A 22,500-nucleotide genomic window follows, 5' to 3' on the forward strand; every position below is an offset into this window, starting at 1 on the left:
GACATAATTTTGTTGGGTTAATTTGGAAGGTTTGGAAGTAAGATAGCTGGTAAGTGTCCTGAGGATTTTCTTAACTGTCTTCTACCATCTTTGATGTGTACTGATGGTAAAGTTATTACCATCTTTCTTTTTGTAGATCAGAAAGGAGTTGAACACAGCATAGTTTTGGCACTCACATAGTTTCTAAGCATTTGACCACTCCATATAGTCCACCTAATTTTCTTCTATATTTAATGATATCTAATTCTGCCATGTACCCCTGCGGTGGTGGTGCTGCAGTAGCGTTGTCTCCTCACAGTAAGACGCTGTCCGGTTCGATTCTCAGCTAGAGCATCTTTTGCATGGAAACATGCGTGAGTGGGTGTACCTTCGTTGAAGGTTGTGCGTCAGTGCTGGTAACTCGGAACGTAAAAATCAACTGCCAATCATTAGCGGACCGGAGTTTCGCTGTGGCGACCCCTAACTGGGAAAAGCCGAAAGACACAAAAATCATGTGCACTCACTATTGTCTATGTTGGCCTTGGCACTAGCACATAATGGTTTATTTTTGACTTTCCTCACCACATTATGTGTCATACTCAGTAACATAGGAGATGCTGTCACTAACAGATAAACTTGCCTATCTATTCTCAGCTAGAAGATGCGACAAATAAATCAGTCAGTCAGAGTCTCCTCTGTGGCTATTCATGCCAAGCACTGCTCATGTTGTGCTCCATTGCTCTGATCACTGGTTTTAGGAAGCGATACAAATGTTTTTTTTCAGCTCATTCCCAGACAGGAGACATTCCTGCATAGACATAAATTCTTGCATGTGTCCTCCAGTGCATTTCTCATCTAAACTTCCACACAGTTTGCAGCTTTGTAGGCCAAAATGAGACATTTTAATGGCATGTACTGTTTGAACCCCACCCTTCATACAGAAGGAGTGAATCATCTAGTGAAATATGACTCCCTGCTGTGTTCATTAGCCTTAGTGTCTTAACTATCCCATTTAAGGGGAATGTGCTCAAGAAAGCATATTTATAATTCTGAATGGGACAACTGTTTCAAGATACGTGGAATTCAGTTTCACCGCTCAGCACTTGTCAGGAATATCTCTTAGTTTCAGCACAGGTTACTTATATTAGGCCTTGACTACCATCTGATCATTCTCATCAAAAATAGCCTGAATCATTCTAGTGGTGCAAGAGAACCTGACAGTTCAATCTTATTGCCACAGTTGATACTGAACTCAAAGGGCTCTTTCTGGTTGTCAGTCTCATGTTACTTGATATTCTCTGTGACTAGACTGTTGGCATACAATAAGATGTTTCTATGTAAGGACACCGGTAGAGTAGATGAGTTGGCCACACTAAAATTCCCTGCCTCCTTTGCATTTCTGTCTTCCATAATCTGAGAGGTTAGAATAACTTCTGCCTATAGCCTGCATGCCAGTGCATAAGAGGACTGTCACGATCTTGTACTTATATTGCCTCTACTAAGCATAGTCACCTGCATCCAGCGACTTACTAGATTTATACTAGATATGACTTTGAAAGAGCCACTGCCTTGTAAATATCTCCTCATCACCAGTGAATGTAGTATTTCCTTTAGACATGTTTAACTCCTAACACCCAATGCCTGAGAACACTATGTTGTATTGTGCAAGCGTGACGTTTAAACACTAAATTATTATAATAACTAATACTGACTCAAGAAGAAAGCAAAATATTAATTAATTCATTAACACAATACCAGTTTACCCTCCCATTGGTTTGTCAGACAAATCTACTAATTTGCAGTTTATGTAACAAGAATGAGAGCTCTGTTTTCACTCTGTGTTAATAAACACGCACTTATCTGTAGTCACCTAATGGGAAAATTACAACTGCAGTGTTTCATGCATTTAATGCTTTTCGTGGGTTCTTCTTATAATTTCCTACATCAAAAGAGATAATATTTGTTACTAATGAATAATACTATATATTTCCACTGAAGCTAAAAAAAACTGTCTGATCTACCACAGTGTACCTAGCACTGCTAGACTTTGTTCCTCTGAAATTTCCCATGATCAACTTAAGTTCCCTTTACCAGTTGTACATAACTTTATTAATTCACTCAGTAACAGCAACATCTGTCTATAACAGTGTTCTCAGGCCATCTATTGATGACAGTGTTACATCCTTGTGTGGAACCCCCTATATCAACATAGCCCCCCCCCCTTTCCACTAATAAATGATATAATTTCGCTCATCAGCAAAAATGTCTATCTGCTACAGCTTTTTCACACAGCATACCACTGTTAGGATATTCCCCCATTGTGAAGTTCCCTATATCAACACAATTCCACTCTTCAAGACAGGAATAAATATTTAAGTTCTCTGTGTGTTAGCAAAGTCTGTCTCCTACAGTGTTCTCAAAAGTATGGTGCTGTTAGGATTTTTCTTTTTAATTTGTGGTGTTCCACATATTAGCACAAAGGCATAAGCCTCAAAAGAATTTGGCAAACCAAAGTCTTCAGTGTGTAATAATCTAAACCTCCTATGAGGGAGGCACATAGAAAATATGCAAATGACCTCTTAAGAACATACAAGTGTTCTAGCTGTTATTCTGTTCTGAACTCTAACTCACTTTTTACTTTTGAAGTTATTTCTTGAGATATTCGGGCCAATAAGGACAATCTCTACTAGCTGTAGACATGACACATTTCAGACTTTTATGGGCTCATCCATACAACATAAGTGGATAGTTTGGCCATTTTCTGAAAACAACATGCAATAAGGTTACACAAAGACAAACCACATAGGCAAAAACATCAAAGAGCCTAGCAAAATTGTTCACTTTCTAATACTTGTTTTGTTATTTTCTTGGGAATTTTTCATTCACCCTAATGTTAAGAACATAAGGTTTTTTTAAAACTTGAGTGTTTCCTTCAAAGGACTTCTAAAGTATTACACATTGAAGTCTGGTTTATCGTCATAGTCTTTTGATGTTTTTGCCTGTGTGGTTTGTCTGTGCAACCTTTTTAGTTGCCACTTTGTTATATTAGCACAAGCTTCATCCATTTTCCACACACAATAATACAAATTCAGTAAAAAAGCAACAAGGTATGTTTGCCACATTGTTATTGGGTAGCAAACTGCTGTTGGGATATTTTTTCCTCTGAGGAATTTCCTATATCAGCATAAGCCTCCTCCCTTTTCACTTACAAATGACAATTTAAGTTTATTCAGTAATAACAAGGTCTGTCTGCTGCAGTGTTCTCTGATGGTGCAATGCTGTTAAGATAGCTTTTAAGTTTTGCAATTCTCTGTATTCTTCCCAAATAAGTTTGAAGCATCTCTCAGTAACAGCAATGTCTCTCTGCTCCAGTGGTCTCAAACACTATACCACTGTTGGTGCTTTGCTTAACTGCTGTATATCCTATATCAACACGTCTCCTTTTCTACTCACAATTAAAAAAAAAACTCACTCAGTAACAGCAATATCTCTCTGTAACAATGTTCTTTGGCAGTGCAGTCCTGTTTGTGCCCTTTAGTCACAAATAATGATAAAACACCATAATGATAATCTGCCATGATTTCTATGACAGTCGAATATGTACTGATAGTCATACTGGCCCTCTAATACTCACAATTTAGCTTCAAGCAAACTGCACACAGCGATGATACCTTTTCAGGAGTGTGTCTATCTGTCAAATGCAGTTTAAGCAACTTCCATTTCAGCAAAAATGTTTTGACAAAAGCCCTTACACAGATAGTGAACTCAGCATAGGTGTCTGTTCCATCAGTGGGGGGAGGGGCTATGAAGCTATTTATGCCGTCACGTTAAGAAGTTGTAATTGGCCTTGGAGAAGTCTTTTAGTCTAGCTGTTGCCAAGGGAGGGGTCTTGTGTTATAGATACTTCTAGCGAGACTGATTTGTAGTCATATCTTAAAAGGGATGGTCACACACTCAGGGGGTGGAGCAGTGGTCTGCCATGTTGGTGAGCATCGGGTCTAGGATGTTTGAGCCCCTTCTGGGTGTGTCAACCAGCTGGTCCAGGGCATTGGAGTTAATGAAGTCCAGGAACCTTTCGGCAAGTGAGTTAGAACACATATAATTTACCCAGTCTATGGACTGGTAATTTAAGTCACCCAAAACCAGGGTGTTTGGTAGTATCTTGATTGACTCAAGTAGATCCAAGTAGGTTGAGTGGATGTCCTGATTCATGGAGAGGATCCTATAGCTGGCAGTGACCTGAAAAGGGGTCTCACCTACAGTCACTTACACCTGAAGTAATTCATGGGAATTGTGCTGTTTAACCAATCTAGAGGTGTATTGATACACCACCTCCTTTAGTTCTTATACCTTCATCTTGTGATCTGAACATGTGGAAGGAAATGTAACCTGGTATAGCTGGGGTGCTGTCCGCAGCCTTAAACCAGGTCTCAGTGATTGCACAAATATCAGCATCTTCCAGGGTGAGGAGTGCTTCTAGTGAGTACAGTTTCTGAGGCTTATCTTCATATATAGATGTTTCTTTTCTTGCATTTGATCTCATGACATCTATTCACAGGTGCTATGTCCTTTGAGATGTAATACCTTGGCAGACTCATTTCTCAGTAGATACCTATCGCTTCCTGTAGCAGCTTCCATCTGTTACCTGATTTAAGAATATTACACTTCCCAGAAGTGTTGGTCTTCCCTGAAGGCTATCTCTGAAACAGAATAACTTTTCTGAAAAATTGCATCATACTTTGGACCCAAATTTTGGATTCCTAGACTTTTCTTCATATCTCTTGATTTAATTTCTCCAAATCCTTTGGGTTTCTAATACCATGGTGGGAATGGACCCCATTCCTAAGTCAGGGTGTAGTTAAAGTTCATGAAATTAATATTATTTCACTCTTTGATGTTAGCCAAGAATGCTCTTCTCAGCACCCGCAATGTGCCCAGAAATTACTCCTTTTGCAATTCATATGGAGTTACATGTATCGGTTAAACATCTAAATATGACTGTAGATTCTTTTTTATTAGACCCATTGCTCTTACTACTGAAACTGTCTGTGTGTCTTCCTTCCACATTGCTCTCCTTTCTATCTGAAAATCCTGATATTTTATAATTTTGTGTCTCTCTGCATGTAAGACATTGTAATGACTTGGTGTATCAATTTCAGTTATCAATGGTACTTTTGTCTTTTTTTCATGGAATACTGCATCCAGTTTTCTCACATCTCTTTTTTGAACTGCTGGTAATGGGTAATTCCATGTGATGAATACTTCATCATTCTCTATAATGCTTTGTGGTTCGTGTTTCCAAGACTTCTCATCTACTTCTACATTGTAGTGTTCGCACAATCCACGCTGCAGCAGTCTTGCACATTATTGCAGTGTACAGGCTCTCTGTTATGAGTATATCACACCCAGCAACAAAGTGTGTGACTGGCTCCAAGTCTTTTTTACAGAACCAATCTTCGCCAACATTGTCTTAGCACATTGGGAAGATCAATACATTTTTAACTCCGAATTCAGGACTTCATGGGTATTGTATGGGCGATACCTTGATGATATTGTCCTGTTTTGGAATCAATCAGAACAAGATTTGAATAGGTTATTTTCATACATGAACAGTACCACCAGTTTTTTGAGATTTACTATGGTCAAGGATCTAGATTATATTCATTATTTGGATATTACCATAAAGAAAGATTATGTGAACAACTGTTTTATTTCCCAACTATATAGGAAACCAACCTATTCTAACACATTATTACATTTTACTAGTGCACATCCTTTGCACCAGAAGAAGGCCCTGGTCAAGGGCCAATGTGTTAGATTGGCCAGGATGGTGTCTGACATTCTGACTTTACCAAGGAATGTGACAATTTGTCCAATATGTTTCAGAGAAGAGGTTATCCAGAGCCTTTTCTATCAAACGTCATTCAGGAAGTTATAAATAAGAGGACCAGTGGACACTTTAAAGCCCTATTGGGCAATAGGGATGGCCACAATAATGTGAGGCACAATAATACTATTTTTACACATGCACTGACACTCACATATTCTGCAGATTTTGAAGAAATCAAATACATAATACATAAATATTGGAAGGTTTTTGATAATGACATTGGGGTCTTGGACAAGATAGGTAAGAGACCCACTATAGTTTATAAAAAGAGTACATCAATAAAAGGACTACTTGCAAACCTAATCTCACTAGAGGTGGCATGTATAAATGTGGTAGATGTCCCCAGTGCCCTTTCATGATGGATACAGACAAATTTAATCTTAAGAATTTTGGATCCATTACTAATAAAAAGAAAATGTTTTGCTATACTAAGGGGGTTGTTAATATTGCAGTATGTAAAAACTGCCAAGGTTATTATGTGGGGAAAACAAAAAATGCTTTTAGACTTAGAGTCTATCAACATTTATATGACATCAAGCAGAAAAATATGAAGACTGCATTATTTAGGCATATTAATGACCAAAGTAATCACAGTTTTAGTTTTTTTATTCTTGAACAAGTTGATTTGGGACAAAGGGGCGGACCTGTTGAGGAATATTTGGAGTACATTGAGTTAAAGTGGCAGATCAGACTGAATGCATACTCCCCTCCAGGTCTTAATGATAGAATTTCTATAGCACCACTTTTGAAACTTAAACAGTTATTTATGTTATGATTTATTTATATTGTCATTGGTATTTTTGCCTTATAACATTCTTTACATGTGACACTATTGATTTAACATTTGGTTAGTTGACATTTTGTGTACTTGCAAACAGGGGGAGTATTCACTACTACCTTACACTTCCTGTGATGTTTCTTCATTGAAAGGAAATGATGTGGGGTAATATTTTACTAATTGACTGGGTGTGTATTTAAGGAGTTATCAGCCAGCAATTCACTGTTCTGAAGAAGTCTGAGTATTGTGGCGCTTAACTTGTTGTTTTATCATTTTTAAACTGTGACTTTATGTGTATTTGTACTTCATTTTCATCATTGGATTGAGTAAAGAAAGAATTTTTTCATTATTCAGGCTCCGTCTCGTTGGATACCGCCCTGCATCTGCTGTTCATTCTAGTTTTTATTCTGCTTACTGACTTTCGGCAAGTGAGTTAGAACACATATAATTTACCCAGTCTATGGACTGGTAATTTAAGTCACCCAAAACCAGGGTGTTTGGTAGTATCTTGATTGACTCAAGTAGATCCAAGTAGGTTGAGTGGATGTCCTGATTCATGGAGAGGATCCTATAGCTGGCAGTGACCTGAAAAGGGGTCTCACCTACAGTCACTTACACCTAAAGTAATTCAAGGGAATCGTGCTGTTTAACCAATCTAGAGGTGTATTGATACACCACCTCCTTTAGTTCTTATACCTTCATCTTGTGATCTGAACATGTGGAAGAAAATGTAACCTGGTATAGCTGGGGTGCTGTCCGCAGCCTTAAACCAGGTCTCAGTGATTGCACAAATATCAGCATCTTCCAGGGTGAGGAGTGCTTCCAGTGAGTACAGTTTCGGAGGCCTATCTTCATATATAGATGTTTCTTTTCTTGCATTTGATCTCATGACATCTATTCACGGGTGCTATGTCCTTTGAGATGTAATACCTTGGCAGACTCATTTCTCAGTAGATACCTATCACTTCCTGTAGCAGCTTCCATCTGTTACCTGATTTAAGAATATTACACTTCCCAGAAGTGTTGGTCTTCCCTGAAGGCTATCTCTGAAACAGAATAACTTTTCTGAAAAATTGCATCATACTTTGGACCCAAATTTTGGATTCCTAGACTTTTCTTCATATCTCTTGATTTAATTTCTCCAAATCCTTTGGGTTTCTAATACCATGGTGGGAATGGACCCCATTCCTAAGTCAGGGTGTAGTTAAAGTTCATGAAATTAATATTATTTCACTCTTTGATGTTAGCCAAGAATGCTCTTCTCAGCACCCGCAATGTGCCCAGAAATTACTCCTTTTGCAATTCATATGGAGTTACATGTATCGGTTAAACATCTAAATACGACTGTAGATTCTTTTTTATTAGACCCATTGCTCTTACTACTGAAACTGTCTGTGTGTCTTCCTTCCACATTGCTCTCCTTTCTATGATATTTTATAATTTTGTGTCTCTCTGCATGTAAGACATTGTAATGACTTGGTGTATCAATTTCAGTTATCAATGGTACTTTTGTCTTTTTTTCATGGACTACTGCATCCAGTTTTCTCACATCTCTTTTTTGAACTGCCGGTAATGGGTAATTCCAAGTGATGAATACTTCATCATTCTCTATAATGCTTTGTGGTTCGTGTTTCCAAGACTTCTCATCTACTTCTACATTGTAGTGTTTGCGCAATCCACGCTGCAGCACTCTTGCACATTATTGCAGTGTACAGGCTCTCTGTTATGAGTATATCACACCCAGCAACAAAGTGTGTGACTGGCTCCAAGTCTTTTTTACAGAACCTGCATTTGTCTGTTTCTCCCACATGTTCAATGGACTTTGCAAACCATTATCCTGAGCTGCCACTATTAACCTTCCATCCTTTGGCTTCAGCTCACCTCTCCTTAACCATTCCTTCTGATTTGATCCTTCTCCTTATGTTCTTTCTTTTGTGTTTGGGTACATTCAGTTGCTGCCTGATTTTTGTCTACTTCTGGTTTGATTTCCATTCCCTGCTTAACACTGAATTGATTTTGTTAAACTAAGCAGGGAGGTAACCCTAGACTTCCTCTCCTCATGTTATAAAACTTTCACTATATTTGGTTCTGATGAGGTTAGCAGATGTGTATGCAGCCCCACAATTGCAGATCTATACATGCAATGAATTTTGAGGAGTCCATACCTCTTTCAGAGAGTAAAATATATAGTCTTGGTATGCACTGATCTTTATATATAATTTGATAAGCATAAAGCATTTATCATTTTTTTTTGTCCATCTGATCTAATACCTTTTTGGGCCAGTAAATCACACCAAAACAGTAAGTTGGAACAGGAAGATTAAATTGGTTAATAGCTTGTACTATATTCCTAGATGTCAAGGCTGTTTTTAATATTAGTTTTAGACTTCTGAAGTATTCCTTACTGAGTTTTATTCACAATTGTTCGTGTTTTATTGCTGATACTTCAGCAGTACCCGAATATTATACACTCTGTCCTCCTCAAGTTCCTTTATAATCACATTCCTGTCCCAGGTTGACATTTTCTTGGTACTACAATTTTCCTGCTTTAAATTTAGCATTTGCATATTTATCAAGACCAAATGTCATTATTTTATCAGCTGAGAAAGTTTTAATCACTTGCAGTTATGCTTTTATCTACTCATCTGATGAACTATACAGGTTTAAGTCATACACAAAAAGTAAGATAGCAAGTGGATAGGAGCGAAGCTAGACAACAAACAAATATGATTCAAATCCAACACAAAGACCTTCAGAGTTCCAAATATTCCAAGTAATCCAAATAGAACCACCAAGTCCTGTGGTATATATGTTCTTTATTCGACAGACAAGCGCTTTCGCTGAGTACAGCTTCTTCAGGTCAATTCAAAAAACAAAGTCAAGTCCCATAATATATAGGTAATCCAATTAAATTACAGCAGAGTCAATTAAACATTTAAAAGGGAAATGTGATGTTAATAAAAACATTTAAAAGGGAAATGTGATGTTAAAAAAAACATATAACATAATGCTTCAAATTAAGACCTGTAAAACACTTATGATGAAAACATATATATGAGAACATATAAGGGATAAATATGTATGTAAGTGGAACTATATATGTTTATTAAAATAATGTACTAATATGTACAAGACTCACAGATATGAGAACTAGTCTATTATGTTATACCTAATTACTGTTATGTGATGCAGGGTGTCTATTTAATATGCCTACGTCTCCCAAGCCTGGGTTTGATGGATGCTCTCTCATTCAACCCTGATCCATGGTCAGCCCTCAATCTAACTATCCAATCACTCTCCCTGCTTTCAGTGTAATTCCTTAGGTCACCTCCTCTCTTATTTGGGGTGACAACCTCTAGGGCTCTAAACAGAAATGTGTGTGTGTGGTCATTGTTACTAACATGCTTGGCTAAGGCATTATGGGTCAGTCCTTTCCTTATATGATATGCATGTTCTCTTATTCTGTCCCTAAATTTACGGTTCGTCTTTCCCACATAAAAACTGGTACATACCTGACATACTGCAAGATATATCACATTGCTGGTCATGCAATCAGCAGTGGCAGTGGTATCAAAAATCCTTTGTGTATCAGGATGTACAAATTCAGTGGAATTGTCAATATATGAGCAGAAATTACAATGTCCACAAGACACTGTATACTGTCTAGTAGTTGTAACTTCCTTAACCTGTCTCTGATAACATAGTATCCTCTTAAGATTTTTTCTGTTCCTATATTGGAACTTTGGGGTATCACCAACAATGTCCCTAATGGCATTGTCAATCTTGAAAATTTCCCAAAATTTACCAATTATTTCTCTCTATTTTAATAAACATATATAGTTCCACTTACATACATATTTGTCCCTTATATGTTCTCATATATATGTTTTCATCATAAGTGTTTTACAGGTCTTAATTTGAAGCATTATTTTATATGTTTTTATTAACATCACATTTCCCTTTTAAATGTTTTTATTAACATCACATTTCCCTTTTAAATGTTTAATTGACTCTGCTGTAATTTAATTGGATTACCTATATATTATGGGACTTGACTTTTTTTTGAATTGACCTGAAGAAGCTGTACTCAGCGAAAGCGCTTGTCTGTCGAATAAAGAACATATATACCACAGGACTTGGTGGTTCTATTTGGATTACTTGGAATATTTGGAACTCTGAAGGGCTTTGTGTTGGATTTGAATCATAGTTGTTTGTTGTCTAGCTTCGCTCCTATCCACTTGCTATCTAACTTTGTTTATTTTATTCCTGGATAAGGAGCGTTTATCTGCAAGTGTCTCTCTCTACGTATTGAATAACTTTTAAACCCTCAGTACACTTGCAGAAGCGGATGTTGATCGCATCAGTATTTTCAACATTTTTTGACTTTCTTACATTTGCCTTACATTTGCGTTGCTTCAGTCGACATGGCTAACATAGAATTGGACTATGTTCCTCGAGGTGAACACCAGAGGAATGAAGTCCTTATGAGGAGGTTCAAGCAGTACCTGGATGGTACTGCTTCGTTGCCATGGCAACTGGAGAGTTTGGCGCCGAGAGATGACATCACGAAAAGAACCGTTCGATATGGAGAAGCTGCACAGGCTTCTCGATGAGACTGAAAGGAGCTTCTTCAAACTTAAGAGGCTCCAGATTCAGCGACTGCATTTGCAGTTTTGTATTGACAGAAATATCGTTCCACGAGGTTTGCGGATATTTAACATGCCCAGTCAGGGCCGAGACTACCCAGAATTGCTGCCAGCTTGGCAAAAGCTGAACTTGGACGCTAGTCGGAGGTATATGGAGCTTCTGATTAGTTTTTTTGGACCAGAGGAGACAGCATTGACTGTGGATATTAACAATAAACAAACTGCCATTTTTAGCGAGTTTGCAGAAGGTATAGTGCAACCACTTTTTGAGAACATGTTAGATAGTGTGTTAGCACTAGAGCGCAAACTAATGCAACAGAAAAAACATAAAATAATAAGAGATTTAAATGATTTTAATTTAGGCCATGTCTTCACATGGCCTAGGAATAGTTTTAACTCTGATAATGTTTCTGGTATAGATAGTAATGTACAACCTAATATTACTGCTGATAATAATGTGAATAGGAATGTACATATGAGACACCAGAACTTTAACTCTGGAAACAATATGAGTGTTATGAGAGATGTGAGAACATCTCCTGCTCATTTAATGGGAACAAGTGATGTAATTACTGATGGAAATGTTAGTGTAACACAGAATATATGTCCTATTGGTGACATTAATGTTGTTGAGAGTGTCAGGACTGAAGGTCAGATATCTATGAATGGTGCTGTCAAGATTAGACACAATGACACTTTGCAACTGCAGGGGAGGGATGTGGAGGTGGATGGAGTCACATCACACATTGATTCTATTGACCCTGCAGGATCCATAGTGATGACCAACACTGATTCTAATGATGTAATACATTTAGTGCATCCCAGTATGCATACTGGAACCAATCTATACCCTGAGGTACAAATAGTTAAAAATAAGCCCGTCATTAGTAATAACAAGGACAAATGTCCAGGGGCTACAACTAGACCGAAAGAGCAATGTAATCAGATGAGTTTACATTCTGATTCACCTCTGAATGTTTCTTTTCCCCTTCCGGTTCATTTGGAGAAGGGTCCCAGACGTGCACGATCTATGAGTCGTGGACGACAGAAAAGGAAACTTTCAGAGGAACTTCCACAGAATCAAACCTTAAAGAAGATGTGGAACAAAGACAGACGTTGATACATAATCTGTCTGATAGACTCTTGACTGAAGATGATGTCTCATTATTAAGTAAGGGGATGAATTTTATACCCAAATGTACAAGCAATATTACTGAAACTATGGTAGATTTGAAAGTGTTTTGTAGAAACGTAATGCTCAGGTTATTACATAAGGGGACTGGACCTAGTGAACAGACGAAAGGTGGATTCATTTTTAAAAATCTCAGTGATTATGTTCCAGTTAACCACCCACTAATAGAGACATTTCAGCGTCTCACGGAAGAAGAACTTTATAAATATTATGATGGCAATACACAAAGTAAGTCTCATAGGAGAGACAACCTCACATATAATGAAAGAATTAGTCTTAGGGATTTACATGATGACAATTCTATTGTTGTTAGACCTGCAGACAAGGGAGGACGTGTGGTGGGAATGAACACCCTACATTAGTATAACTCAATGAATGACATGTTAAGTGATCGTTTTTATCAGATTGTTATACCTGAGATGACTAAGGATACCATAAAGCTGATAAAGGATACCCTATTAGACATTCATTTGAGTGGACTAATAGATAGAGACCTATATGAATACTTGATTATTAAGGAACCTATGATGCCAGTCATCCATGGTCTCCCTAAAATTCACAAAGATGCCGTTAATCCACCCATGAGACCCATTGTCTCTGGTCGAGGATGGGTCACCGAGCATCTTTCGGTCTACATAGAAAAGAATTTAAGACCCATCTTGAATAAAAATGCTTGTGTATTAAGAGATTCGAAACAGTTTTTATTGGACCTTTACGAATGCCTCAAGAGTCATGAGTCAGTGGGTGATTATATTTTTGTGACATTTGACATACAATCTCTCTTCACTGTTATCCCCAATCAACTTGGACTTACTTATATATCTGACTATTTACATATACATAGTGACTATAGTGAAGTGAAAATAGATTTATTAGTTCACTTCTTAGAACTAATATTGGAGAATAACATTTTCATGTTTGATGATGCTCTTTATAGGCAGGTTGATGGCGTAGCTATGGGAACACCTTGCGCTAATAGCTACGCCAATATGTTTTTAGCCTGCTGGGAAGAGAAGGTACTATTCAATTTAAAAACTTTCAAACAACATGTTATATTGTTCCGGCATTTTGTGGATGATGTCTTTGTTCTATGGAATGGCACTGTGGAGCAATTGGCACTATTCTTGAATGATGTGAATGGTTTAACTAATTATCTCACATTCACTATGAATTTTTCATCAGATAAGATTGAATTTTTGGACCTGTATATAGAGAAATTATCGGATGGCTTGATCAATACTGGTGTTTTAGGAAGGCGTGCTATAGCAATTCTTTATTATTGAGATCTAGCATGCATCCCTCTTTTGTTTTTAAGAATATCATTAAGGGCCAAGCCATCAGAGCCTCTAGACTAAACCCGACTGAAGAGGGCTTTGACATGGAATTGGTGAATTTAAAAGGGAGACTGTTAGATAGAGGGTATGGCATCACAGAGATTGATGACAATCTACATAATATATATGATTTAAGACATACAGTAGCAGCACCCTATTTTGGACCGAATGAGGCTATAGACACACTTGGTAGAAATATATCTACTACCACCACTACACCAGTTGTGAAATTTACCACTACTTTTACATCTGATCATTTTGAGATGAGAGAAATAATTGGTAAATTTTGGGAAATTTTCAAGATTGACAATGCCATTAGGGACATTGTTGGTGATACCCCAAAGTTCCAATATAGGAACAGAAAAAATCTTAAGAGGATACTATGTTATCAGAGACAGGTTAAGGAAGTTACAACTACTAGACAGTATACAGTGTCTTGTGGACATTGTAATTTCTGCTCATATATTGACAATTCCACTGAATTTGTACATCCTGATACACAAAGGATTTTTGATACCACTGCCACTGCTGATTGCATGACCAGCAATGTGATATATCTTGCAGTATGTCAGGTATGTACCAGTTTTTATGTGGGAAAGACGAACCGTAAATTTAGGGACAGAATAAGAGAACATGCATATCATATAAGGAAAGGACTGACCCATAATGCCTTAGCCAAGCATGTTAGTAACAATGACCACACACACACATTTCTGTTTAGAGCCCTAGAGGTTGTCACCCCAAATAAGAGAGGAGGTGACCTAAGGAATTACACTGAAAGCAGGGAGAGTGATTGGATAGTTAGATTGAGGGCTGACCATGGATCAGGGTTGAATGACAGAGCATCCATCAAACCCAGGCTTAGGAGACGTAGGCATATTAAATAGACACCCTGCATCACATAACAGTAATTAGGTATAACATAATAGACTAGTTCTCATATCTGTGAGTCTTGTACATATTAGTATATTATTTTAATAAACATATATAGTTCCACTTACATACATATTTGTCCCTTATATGTTCTCATATATATGTTTTCATCATAAGTGTTTTACAGGTCTTAATTTGAAGCATTATTTTATATGTTTTTATTAACATCACATTTCCCTTTTAAATGTTTTTATTAACATCACATTTCCCTTTTAAATGTTTAATTGACTCTGCTGTAATTTAATTGGATTACCTATATATTATGGGACTTGACTTTGTTTTTTGAATTGACCTGAAGAAGCTGTACTCAGCGCTTGTCTGTCGAATAAAGAACATATATACCACAGGACTTGGTGGTTCTATTTGGATTACTTGGAATATTTGGAACTCTGAAGGGCTTTGTGTTGGATTTGAATCATATTTGTTTGTTGTCTAGCTTCGCTCCTATCCACTTGCTATCTAACTTTGTTTATTTTATTCCTGGATAAGGAGCGTTTATCTGCAAGTGTCTCTCTCTACGTATTGAATACACAAAAAGTAGATGTGAAATCTTTAGCCAAAGTTGTTTTTTTCTGGTAAACAAATTGCAATCAAGACATAATCTGTTAAGTAAACACCTTAATGGATTAAGGGCAAGGCAAAACAATAGAGGTGACAAAGAATCACCCTGGTATATCCCCTTCTGAACATTTTTGTCATAGTTTAATTGCAAAGTGTTTTGCCACTGCTTCATGGTCACTATAATGTAAATGATAAATGTAGGATCTATCGTAAATATCTGTAAGTACTCCTTTATCCATGAATGTGGGATTGACCCCCCTCCCCCCAACACAGGGATGCAGAAGCCTTGCTGTCCAACAAAAAATGCATTTACTATGGACTGAAGGCTGTGTTGTATAGTTTTTTCTGTTTGACATGCCTTTTGGTTACTTCCAAGGGGATTGTCGAAGAACTGGAACTAGGAATTAGTAAATGCATCCCAGATTTCTGGAAAATCACATTGAGTGATATAGAAATACAAGAAAAAGATACCTCAGATAAAACAGAGCAGCTCTGCATGGTAATCTCAAATAGTACAGAAGTCCATGGGCCTGTTTGCACATGAACTACATAATACATTTAATGAGAAAAATAAACATCTGTTTTAATTATGTTGCGTGGTTTGATTAATTCTGAGTAAAGACTCAATCACAACAAACAATATTGATATGGAAAGACTTAGAGGCCGGAGTTATTTGACAAATGCAAAAGAAGTGAAAAGATGGCAATCCCATCTGTCATGTATTAGATAATGGTGCTTTGTAATTTCACCTCCAGAGTCCAATTCTGTTTTGAAAAATGAATGCATAACAAGTAGAAGGGTAATAATAATGATGGGATATGGAGACAAAAGCCTGTAACATCAGCAACATAGATTCAGATATCAGGAAAAATAAATATAATATTTTACAAAGACCATCCAAAGCATGTTTCCGGTGAGATTGCTTGGGTTCATTCAGTGCCTTTTTAACTATGTCTAAAATCATTGGGACTCACACCACAGCTATTCACATGATCTGTACATTAAGTTTTACAGAAGAACTTAAAAGTTCAGTGGGGTCAGTTAACAGATCCCATGATGCAATATGTATGTTGTTTCCTTCATCCTTCCCCCAGGGGAACATCCCAGGGATGTTGTTGTTTAGAAATACCACAGGACTCCTTTACATTTTACCTCATTTCTCTTTATTCCAATATTCATTCAGAAAGCTAGACAGTACAAGTCCAAAGGCATACATATAACTTATTTTTTCATTTTGACAAAGACTCTCTGCTTTGACTTAATTTTCTGGTGAAGCCAATATATCTGAGGCCCTTCTGGACCACCCTGACCCCCTCATCTGACAAGCACCAACCAGACCTTCACTCCCTCCATCTAATGGTGTGGATACTCCAGGTTCCTCTAATGGCCAGGGACTCTTTATACTGTGACAGACTATTCCAAATTCTTGGTTCTGCTCATAGGTCTAACACTAGAATAATGTGCAAATGTAAAAACACATGTTTTATATATGGACTGTTTCTAGGTTTCCACACTTTAGACAACTTTTCACATATATTTGGTGCCAGATTAAGCTATTCCATGTTTAATGTGTACCTTGCAAGAATTTTGGACTTTCATTGAGGTTCTGATTGATTCTTTCTAACATCCTTGAGAGTTTGGAAGGCCTTTCTCAAAGGTGTTTTTTTTTAATGTCATATTCTGTCATGCATCATGTCCCTCCTCAGGCTTATACTGACCTGTGCTAGCTCTATTGATTTTTATTTGCTAAGTACTATATATCCAGAGGTTCAGATATGCAATTTTGGGATCTGGAACAGGAGCTGCATTCAGTTACTCTGTAATCAGTCTATACTTGTACAATATGGCATTTGTAAAGGCAGATACAATTTTGAATACAATGATAATTTATATGGACCACTTTTAATGTTTTCAGCTTACTGACTGTGATTTTTATTTATTTTTTGTTTGTTTTGTTTTGGTCTCCATTGCTTGGATAGTCTGGCCCTTGATGTGGTTAGTAATTTTATTTAGTCATTATTCTTATAAGAGTAATGGTACTACATTTGTTTTCATAGAATGTTAATGGATTGACAAGTCCCAGATGAGAGCCAGGGTATTTACATATATGAAAAAACTTCCAGCTTAGTACATATTTTGTTTGCAACAAATAAAACCTTATGCAAATAAGAATATGTTGCATTAATGAAGAGATTTAAGGAATCTTCTTCCTATACCTCATAGACAAGCAAAGGAGATTGACTTTACTGTTTTAATCACTTATTGTCCTGTTTCCATGCTGTCCCTAGATCATAACATTTTTATGACCTGATTGACTAAAAGATTGACTAGTGTCATGCCTAGACTAGTTGACTGTGATCAGTGTAGATTTATTAAAGAGTGGAACATACTGGATTTAGAGATGTACCTTGGAGTGGTTAATTAGTTTCTTTCACCCACAGGTGAGGAAATGGGAAGTATGATCCATGTAATATGTTGACCTGCTTGAGGAGTAGGACTCTTTTAAGGATGTGAGTACAACTGACTCATAAGGTAGCTAGTCTCCCATAGGTAGCTGTTAAGAGTCAGGTTTGGCCTGTTAAGATGTTATCATTTTGGTACTAGTAGTTGAAATGCATAATGATGTGTTTAAATTTGATTTTGATGTTGTTTTACCAATATCATAAATGGGTACTAGTAGTACTCATAGATCTGACACAAAATGCTGGCACAAAAACTAAACCAAGAAAGTATTTTAAGATTCTTAAAATGAGAAATCCCCCAGTTAGTAATGTGAAAGCTATCATGGCCAAGAGTGTTATAGGTGGACAGAAACTGCTATCCTCTGAACAGATAAGTTCTAATACCGATCTTGTATACAGTACAGACTGACTATGTTTGTTAGCAGATTGTCTGACTTGCACTTAAGAGGCACCAGTGGATGAAAGCAGTTCAGAGGCAGAGGACCTGGTCAGTGTCTGAGATAATGGTGGACATTAGCTGAATAATAACAGTGTCTGATACAGTGTAAACCTGATAAGTTTAGGAGAGTTAGCAAATTCTAAAGAGGTAAGCCTGATTATTGCTTTGTAATAGTAACTGCAGAAAGTTATATCAACATCCTGCCATAGCCTCGCTCAAATTGATATGCATTTAGTTAGTACATGGGCATATAAAGAATGCTGGGAACCAGAAGAGCATAGTCTGTAATTGTTATGGTATAAAACTTCATTAAAGTTTTCATCTTTTGTAGTAAGCCAAGCCTCTGATTCATTTTTGTAATGATAGGCTTGATATGGAGGTCATACTTAAGTTAATTTTCTAAGATAATTCTAAAGAAGCTTTTAAATTTCACAGCTTGAAGTGGGGCATTTGTTTTATGGAGGCATTATGAGGTGGAGAAGGGTCTAATATATTCAGAACAGAACTGTGCTGAGTTGCCATGGTACTGGGCTAACCTAGCAGCATCACAGTGTTTCCAGATGACATTTATGAAGAGATTGTGTGGAGTATCCAAAGTAATTAGCAAATGGGGTGGTATTATCCAATGTTACAGCCTGAGGTCTGCATTTATGGTACCTAGTGATCTAGTGCATAGCATTAGAAGATAATCAGATGCAGAGAATCTGCTGTAAGGTGTGCATGGCTGAGGTATCAGATTCTTTTAAAAACTCAAGGAGAGAAATACTGACACCATTGTCATGGTTAACTTAATATGTAAAACACCATTGTGTAAGTTCACATCTAGAATGAAATTCATATTGAAGTTAGAATCAGTTATCAGTTTTCCCTCCAACATCCCAATAACATGCATCATCACCACACAGTTTTTTGGCCATTGTTTTATAAGACCCTCCACCATGTATTACAAAATTAGTGTTCCTGATCTCCTTGACACTTTTTTCCATCATCTGCTTCTTAAGCAGTTCCTTATATCAACTACAATGTATTTGTCTCCATCGCTAGTTACCAAAATACTCCATCTTTATTTTAATTATTTATTATATTACGTTTGTTGAACAGGTTTGTCCGACTGAGCTGAAAAGCCCCTTTTCAGCGGAGGCCTGGGGAGAAAAGCTCCAACATATTTTACATTTTGTCTTAATACATAAGGATTAATAGTAATTACATAGCAATGTTACAGGATTTTTATAAGGCAATTAGTAGTGATACATTGTTATACAGTGTCAATAGTCAGGAGTATAGCAAAGACTTTTACAGTATATATAAAAAGGAACAATAGTAGTTTTTAGGGTAGGTGGATACAGAAAACCCTGTTTTGTGATAGAAGAAGGGTAATTACTATTTAATCTTTCTCTGAGGCAATTTTCTTTATAGTTTGGAGAAGACATTAAGAGAGGGTAGTTAGAGAAAGATTGGAGGGGGCTAGGGAAAACAGTGAGTTCTGGACAGGCAGTAGTGAAAGATGTGGGTGGTAGGGAGTGTTTAGGGAGGGAGATTGCAGTGGCAAGACCAGTGACCTGTAAAGTATTCTTTAGTGGCTGTTTTAAATTGTTTAGGATGTGTAAGGGTCCTGATTTGTAGTGGAAGCTTATTCCAGGCAATAGTAGGGTGATAACTGTACATATTATATCCAAATTTAGACTTGGGTTTGTATATTTATAGCAGGTCTTGGGTAGAGCTTCGGAGTGGTCTGGAGGGAGAATAATGGGAGATAAGAGGGGATAGTGTAGGGTAGTAAAAAGGCTGGTGGATAAAATGAATGATCTGGAGCTGAGATAGGAGAAGTTGGTGATGTACTTCAAGCCAGTTAAGGTGTTTTAGAGAAAGACAGTGATGGGATTTGTAGGTTTGTTGAGCAACAAATCTAGCTACCTTATTTAGGTAGATTTGAGTTTGGTCAAAAGAGATGAGTTTAGATTTGTGAGGATTTGAGAGCTGTACATTAGACTAGGTAGAAGGTAAGTAAGAGAGAGTTACCTTGGCTTCAGAAGTAAGGAATCTCTTGTTACAGTAAGGGAGCCCTAGTTTTGAACGAGTTTTCTTGATACAGTTATTGACATGCAAGTCAAATTTAAGTTGATCATCAATGGTGATGCCTAAGTGCTTGGTGCTGGATTCTACCTGAATGGGGCAGTATGGAGAAGGAGGGTTTTATATTGTTGAATTTTTTTGGAAGGAAGAGTAACAGCTTTGTTTGTTTAGGGTTAAGGATGAGCTGGTTGTTGGACAGCCATGTTTCAACTGAGTTGAAAGATGCCTGAGTAGCTGAGATGAGCTCAGAAGGAGAGTTAGCTATGGTGATGACTGTAGAGACATCTGCATATTGCACTAAGTATGACTGAGGGCAGGAGGCATAGAGGTCATTAGTAAAGATATTAAAGAGTAAAGGCCCTAGAATACATCCTTGAGGTGCACCCATTTTGACAGGAGGAGGAGGGGAGAGTGCAGAGTGCCATCTCACTGATTGAGATCTAGCTGTGAGATAGCTGGAGAACCACGCAACAGTATCAGAGGAGAAGTTAAGTTGATGAAGTTGGAGCAGCAGAAGAGGGTGTGAGATGGTGTTAAAAGCTTTTGAGAGGCCCAAGAATAGGCAAGAAGTATGTTTATGGTCATCCATGGCTAGTGAGACTGTGCTGAGGAAGGATAATAGACCTGTTGTGGTGCTGTGTTTGGGTCTGAAGCCACTCTGAGTGGGTGTTAGCAGATTTTCCTGGATTAGATACTGCGTAACTTGTTTATAAATACATTTTTCCAGTATTTTGGAGAGAGGGGAGAGGATAGCAATAGGTCTAAAATTGGAGATATCAGTGGAATTACCTCCTTTGTGAATAGGTAGAGTGTAGAATTGTTTCCAGATGGAAGGAACTTTAGATTCAAAGATGGAACGATTTATTAGGATAAATACAGGGAGAGCAAGAGAGTCAGCTGCTAGTTGAAGAAAAATGGAAGGAATATTATCTGCTGAAGCTGAGCATGGTTTTAATTTAGAGAGTAGAGTTTTGATATAGCTGGTAGTTACAGGTTCAAGGGAGAAGGTTTTAGAGGAGATAGCATTTGGAGCTGGTTTAGAATAGTTGGTGATATTAGTAGTAGATGAGTGTGGGTTAGGGTTGAGTAGTTTTGATACTGAGTCAATAAAATAGGTATTGAATTGAGTGGCAGTTTCTTTGGGTGTCCTATCGGGGCATGGATTAGGGGAGCTAGGATTACCAGGATGTAATATTTGATTAATAGAGTTCCAGAATTTTTTTGGATTGTATTTTAGGACTGTGGTAGATTTCTTATAAAAGTCCTTTTTATCCTTGATTATGTGTTTTTTTGCCAGATTTCTGAGTTCTTTGTATTTTTGTAAGTCTGTGGGCAGCTTAGCTTGTAACCATTTTTTCCATAATTTGTCTCTGGTAATCATGAGGGTACAGGTGGGTTTTTACACCCTCAGAGAAATCACAGAAAACAATCAGTAAAGTAGGTAAGTGTGGCAGACGTGGGAGCAGGAGAGGCAGAGAGGGCTAGAGCATCACAGAGAGGTAGACTAAGTAAATCTGTACGATAGGAGGCAGTAGGACAGAGTTCAGAAACAAGAGGTGGACAGAGGGATGGAGAAGTGTAGGAGGGGCAGTTCAGAGTAGGGAAGACCAGAGAATGAGCAGAGGGAGGCACAGCATACAGAGAACCATTGGAGAACAATTAGTAAGAGGATGGTTGTTGACTGGGGGAGCGGGATAGATGGTGAAATAGGGAGCGACCCGGAGATGTGCAAGAGAATAGCTTACAAAGGGGCAACAGTTCAGGTATCAGCTAAAGCATTTAGCAGGACATACTTATACAGTTTTCATAAATGGAGGGTCTCACCCACGAAGGGACTTGACTGTAGGTGGTTCCAGGCAGGATAGGCCAGTGGGCTTTGCCGATGTGGAGTTATAGCTAACTTATACAGTTTTCATAAATGGAGGGTGTCACCCATGAAGGGAGTTGACTGTAGGTGGTTCCAGGCAGGATAGGTCAGTGGGCTTTGTCGATGTGGAGTTATAGCTAACCTATAAAAAAAGAAATAGAGAAAAGAGGGGTTAGGGAGAAGAGAACCCAAGTAAATGAATCAAAGATCTGGAAAAGTGTCAGTGTATGGATGGGGGTATAGTATGTAATGCATTGTAGGGTATGAGAAAGAGACTGCTGGTGAGAGCTAGTAGTATGGGAGGACCACTGGGTGGTTAGAGTGCAGGGGAGAGAGTGCGGTTTG

At 37.7% G+C, this 22,500-nt stretch overlaps 1 protein-coding gene across 1 annotated transcript in view; it reads left to right on the top strand.

Annotated features, from left to right (window-relative positions):
• The window catches only part of LOC122815035 (sphingolipid delta(4)-desaturase DES1-like), a 375,413-nt gene that overhangs the window by 307,661 nt on the left and 45,252 nt on the right, over nucleotides 1-22,500 (top strand). The window lies entirely within an intron of this gene.

The sequence above is a fragment of the Protopterus annectens genome, chromosome 1.part0 (assembly GCF_019279795.1).
Source record: "Protopterus annectens isolate FY-2018-M chromosome 1.part0, PAN1.0, whole genome shotgun sequence".
Taxonomy (NCBI): domain Eukaryota; kingdom Metazoa; phylum Chordata; order Ceratodontiformes; family Protopteridae; genus Protopterus; species Protopterus annectens.